Below are 6,132 nucleotides of genomic sequence, written 5' to 3' on the forward strand. Positions count from 1 at the left end.
CAGATTTTCTTCTTGTTAAATCCATTACTTGTTTTGTCTATGTAATTACATACTGAACATAGTCAAGAGTTCTTAAATGTGAATGGGACACTTTCACATTTCTAATTTTCTTCATTTTATTAAAGTAGGAAATGATTGTTTCTTCTTGAAAATTGACTTAAATAATAGATTATCGATATAATTTCTAATCATTTTTCTCTTGAACAACTATTCAGTTCACTTCCATTCAAAATACTTTATTTGTTTCCCCTAAGGAGCAATTTCAGACATGCACATTTGAATAAACAAATACAAGTCAGTAAGTAATTTCCTCACAAACAGCCTCAAACACATGACAGTGTTAGGAAGACAGAGATTAATGACAGTGGCTCATGTGTAGCTGCTCAACAGTACTGGACATCAAGCACATTATATCAAAAAAGTGTTAATGTGCAAGTGCACACAAGAAAAAACTAATCACTTCTGTGGCTGGTCACATGTCTTCTAGGAAAACAAGCAGACTAGTCAGTTGTTTACCTCTCAGCTCTGCTCTCAAATATCAATATTGATATTGATATCAGTTGGGCTGTATGAAAAATGTATCAATACAGAGAATACACCTGTAGTACCTGTGTACAATTATTACTCAAACGCCTAAATTTTACTGCAGATTCCCTTAAAGACAGTGCAGCCTGCCACAGACTGTTGGCTTAATATTTGTACATAATGGAAGTTTTTCATTGGCGCCAGTTGACTGACAGTGTTGGGGTTATGGTTCATATTGGGTTAACACATGGATAAGTGATGAGGACAGGGCAGATGACTGACAGGTGAGCAGAGGAACCGAATGATTAGAGGTCCAGCGCTTTCTGATGGATGAACTCATGTGTAAGGCTGGAAACCACCTCCTCTGTTGACAATTTACCAGCCAGCTATATTTTCAGTGCAAAATCTCCAAATGAGAGTTGATTACTGGCACGGTAATAGCCAAACAAGCATTTGGCTGGTGGCTGGTGCTACTTTCACACTTTCAATCTGTGCAGCACACATCGACCCCGTGGCTTTGTTTTTCTTCTTCCAGGCTCTCGAGAGGCTCTTCTCTCTCTTTCTCTCTCTCTCTCTTTCTCTCCCGGTCAATTTTCCTTTGCATTTTGCATAAATCAGTTTGGCGCATTAATGCACACCATCTGCATGACTAAACTGTGCAGAATAGGATCATATTTAAAACCTGAACAAGGCTGTGTTCCAAATCAGCAGTGCCAAAAAACACGTATTACTCAACAGTACTTTGGTGTTACATGTTCAGATTCATTAGGCAATTAGCAAAGTTAGTTTGGTAAACCTTAACTAAATCAGTCCTCCTGGCAATACACCTTGCATTTGGGTGCATTTAGTGTATTGTTATAAGAGTGCAACTTAAGATGTTTGTTTTAATCCTTTTTTAATCTCCTGCATGTTCTCGCTGTGCCTGCGTGGGTTCTCTTCCTCCCACAGTCCAAAGACATGCAGCTTAGGTTGACTGGTGACTCTAAATTGCCCCTAGGAGTGAATGTGAGTGTGTGTGGTTGTTTGTCTACAGCCCTGTGATAGAATGGCGACCTGTCCAGGGTGTACCCCACCTCTCACCCAATGTTAGCTGGGATTGGCTCCATAGATGATGATGGATGGCTGGATTTAATGTCCTATATATAAAAAATTTCTCAGATGGTACAGTATATCTGGAATGAGAAATTTATAGTCATGCATACGGTGTGGCTTTAAGGATGTCAGACAGTTGGTCCGTCACTTTGGTCCAGATTGAAATACTGAACTTTACGTCAAGCGCCAACATGAGGCCAAAATTTCTTTGCTTTGCTTTGGTTCACTAATGACATTCCCATCAAAGCTGTGCTTTGGGTTCTGAGCACATGTTAACATGTTAATAAGATGGTGATGCTTGTCTACTAAACATCATGCTAGCAAGACCCTTAATTTTGTTGGTTAATAAATTATTGAAACTATTGGTGGATGATCAGAGTTATTGCTGATAAACTTTCTGTCAGTCAGCTGATCAGCTCATGGTTTCAGCACTTGTATTCTTCATGTTTCCTGTGGTTACAAAGGATCTGGAGAGGTGGAAATGCTGTTGGACTCCCAGAGTTTTTATTGAAGCACTGGGCCATATGGGGATAAAGCCGTCGTGAGTACAGTTCAGCTGCAAAACAGGTTTCTTGATTCTGGGTTTTTTCTCAACTGTGCTCTGATGCTGCTATTGCTCTCACCGCCTCCACATCTTGAAAGTTCAGGTTGTGTCCCTGGGGGACATTGGAAAACATTGTGGCGAGGGAAACCACAGGTCCATCTGTCCCTTCCCTTCATGTGCAGCACTGAGGCACTTAGTCTATTTGTGGATCACAGCGTGGAGGCTGCAGCCTGACAAAAGGACTGATGAGCCGTGGGACTCGACTGGCACTTACTTTACTTTGTTCAGGGGTAAACTGAGGGAGGACAGGCTTTTGGTGTCAGCCTGGTGACAGAGTTTGGATTACACTGTTGTTGGTTTATTTTTCATTTAGAAACGTTTGCTCAAAACTGGAGGAATTGGAGCTCATTGCTTTTTTTAATTGCCTAAACAATGGATCACTTAATGGATTAGTATTGTTTGGCTTAAACTAATGACTATTTTCCATGAATTCATGAATCTGCAAATTGTTTGTCTAATTTGTTAATTAGTCATTTAATTGATAAAATCTCATAAATTATAGTTTGTCAGAATCTAAGGTAATGTCTGTAAATTACTTATTTTGCCTGACAAGTAGTTTAAAACCCAAGCAGAGATTAAAGAAAACTGAACAATACTGTTTTTTAGCATATTGATTATTAAAATTGTTGCACATAGGTTTTCTGACAATCAATTAGATGGGTAATTTACAAATCCTTTCAGCTATAGTTGATTCACAGAAAATGATTTGATAGCTGTTTTGATAATCAACAAGTCAATTATCTCGTGGTCCAGCTTCTCTAATATATCATTAATCTTTTTAAGTGGCACGTTGAATGAAGTGTGTAATACATTTGGAGGATTTTTTGAGGCTGAAGAGCATTTCACAAAAATGTTAAAATTAGAGGAAAAAAGATGAAAACATCGTATGAAGACATTCTGTCTGCTAATCAGAAATCTTTATGACTGAGTGGAAATGACTGACAGAGGCTGAAGGAAGAGGGTTGTATCGTTGATCTGTTGATTACATTAGCACCCTTTAACACATCCTATTCTCACCAAACACACAACGCTAATGCCATGGTGCTCTTTCAAAGGTTTCTAGTTTTAACAAGATTAAATTCAGCCAAACTGAATTAAAGAGCAGATGGTCAGCCCCACCCTCCACACAGTGACCCCTTGCCTGAACTCTGCTCTGTCACAGCATGGATGCTTTATCAGCATTTCCTTTTCCTGGTGGTCTTGCTTAAAACCATTGCACTCAACCATGCAGACCCTTTTTATATTATTTGCCAGTAAAGCCACATCACTACAGTTAGCCTACACATTGCTGCACTTTTGTGCATAAGACTGTTGTGATGCCTTTGCCACGGGGGCATCAGCCTTAGTTCCACACATCCAACACGACAAGGTTTTATTTTGCTACCGCTACCTGCAACTCAAATGAAAATGGCGAGACGTCATGTGGTTTTTGTATTTCAGTTTAGATTTTGTGGCTGTAGATGGCTTGACATGTGTATTTCAGATATAAATGTCAGACCATAATGTTAGTTCATTATTATGCAGGAGAATTTGTGATGTGGCAGCTTATTTACTCAAGTACACACAGTGCATTACAATAGGCCAGACGTGAGGAAACGAGAACAGTTGTTGTAGTTGGTGGATGATAAGTAGGGCTGTGCATTTTTAATATTTGTGTCAAAAGAGAACACAATAACAGACTTGTGTATCAAGGTTTAGCTGGGAAACAGAAGTTACTCTTGGATTTAGATGCTGACTCTGACCTAATTAAATTTCAGAGTTCACATACAGCATGGCAGCTTCTAGTGTGTTCTGCCAGGACAACGCTTTGGAAAGTCAGTCACTGTGCTTTAATAAACACAAAAGAAGTAGTACAGCTCTAAAACTAGCTAAATCACAAGAGTGTTTGATACCAGACCACTCATACACACATTTAGCACTTAAGAGCCAGTAATTCAGACTATTTTTCTCCACATACAAAAATATAATCCCTATCTCTCCTATAATCTTTCCCTGTAATGATGGTGACATACATTTCTTTTATACTGCAAGGCAAAATTTTACAGTGAGAGGAACCTGCTCCCTGTGAGGTCCTGGTCACATAGAGCTGCTCAATGATTCTGTCTGAAAATGGGATGATCTGCATGATAGAAGGTTACAATGTTAAGGTCCCAGAGGTAGCTCTTACTCACACCTGGTGTATTGATTTCACTTAATAAACAGCAACTAACAGAAGTGAGTATCAGGCTGACGAGAAGCAGCACAAACCTTCCTCGCCTGGCACTCTGCAGGGCACTTGGCTGTCTGAAGAGAGCGGACGCCTCACTCTCTGCATCCACCTCTTGGGGTTCAAGTGTAATTGGGTCTCTGGAGGATTACGTGTCTACTTCTATGCTTGACATTTTTACTTTGATCATTTTAAGGTTTGTTGTATCCTCCCAGGAAAGACAGCTCAGCTCTCTCAGAGGGGCAGTGAGGGCTGAAGCATTGGCAGCAGGTGGGAATGATTCTCTGTGGGTTTTAAAGCAATCAGATAAGAACTTTTAGTTTGAACTCTAGTTTTTGACACTGTAGTTGATCTTGCATTTCAGGGTCTGTGTTGATGTTGCTGTCAGGTTTTCATACTCCTGCAAATTTCAGGCACAACTTTGTTGGAGATTAATAGCAGATCATTCTACAGCTGTCTACAACATCTCCACATCTAAAATCAGCTTTTGGCATCAGTATGGAGGGAGAACAATGCAACTATTATTTACATGTTGTTGTTTTTTTTTTTAGATTTGCAAATATCAATATCAAGTTGTGTGCAGTGAAAAGAAATTATATTTGTATCTGAATATTTGTGCACAAAAATAAATTTACAAATTCAAAAACAAAGTTGTGAAAATGAAACAATTCATGTCTGTAAAAGGATTTTCATCCATAGGATGAGGCTGACAAATGCACAACTTAAGATCTACAAATGAAGATTTGTACTCACAACACAACAGTGCTGCTGAAAAAAAGGCTTGGGGGGAATACTGATTGAAAATAGGCTAAATAAAATAAATATATGCCAAATATGTTTTAAAATTGATGTTGCCATTCAGCTCAAGGCACCTGAGTGCTTAAATCTGGCCTCACAGAGCCACTAGCATGTCGGCTGACCGCTGTCTGTGACCTTAGTCTGTAGACCTTAGTCTGCAGGCCGCTGTCTGTGGACCGCCATCTGTGCCTGGAGTCACTGCTGTCTATAGAAGAAACGCTCAGTATTTTGCTCTTCATTGAACTGTAAATCAGGATTTTGGACATTTATGAATCATCAGCATTTTGCATCATCACTGACAGCTGTGATGAGCCACACAATGAAAATTATCACATGTATGAAATGCAGTGGACTGAAATGTGGGCAACTGCAATGTGGCAGTTTCTGAAGGCAGTGGATAGTGTATACAGCTTCACACTCAGCACGGTCTATGTAGTGCACTATATAGTAAATAGAGAGTAATTTTAGACAAAGCCCTGTTCTGACATTAGTCTCCTTTAACAGAGTAAATAGGCACCGGAGCAATAACTCTGCCAGCTGTGAGTCTGTTGATCCAAACATTACAAAGGCAGGAGCAGGTGCCATGAGGGCTGACATTGAGTTCTGCTGCATATGACAGACCTTGAATCTGCATGTCAAGCAGAGCATTAAACACCTTATAGATGAAAAGTTATTTCAGGTCTCCTGTCAGCTTCCCACCCCACCTGTACATGTACTGTATGTGATTTTTGTTTTTTCTCGGTTTCACTCTGAGGAAAAAGAACAAGTAAGAAACAGGGAGCAGAGCTCCTTGTTGTGTGGGCAGCGCTGCTGTCAACAGATCTGGAAGGGCCTCCACACACGTGAGTCATGTGCCTTCTGTTTGACGGGCCTGCATCATCGACACACCGCCAGCAGCAACCTGTAG

At 40.0% G+C, this 6,132-nt stretch overlaps 1 protein-coding gene across 3 annotated transcripts in view; it reads left to right on the forward strand.

Moving 5' to 3' along the window:
- Positions 1-6,132, forward strand: part of LOC109951256 (tetraspanin-18-like) — a 33,298-nt gene that overhangs the window by 1,093 nt on the left and 26,073 nt on the right. The window lies entirely within an intron of this gene.

This window comes from Monopterus albus, unplaced genomic scaffold (genome assembly GCF_001952655.1).
Source record: "Monopterus albus unplaced genomic scaffold, M_albus_1.0 scaffold372.1, whole genome shotgun sequence".
In the NCBI taxonomy this organism is placed as follows: domain Eukaryota; kingdom Metazoa; phylum Chordata; class Actinopteri; order Synbranchiformes; family Synbranchidae; genus Monopterus; species Monopterus albus.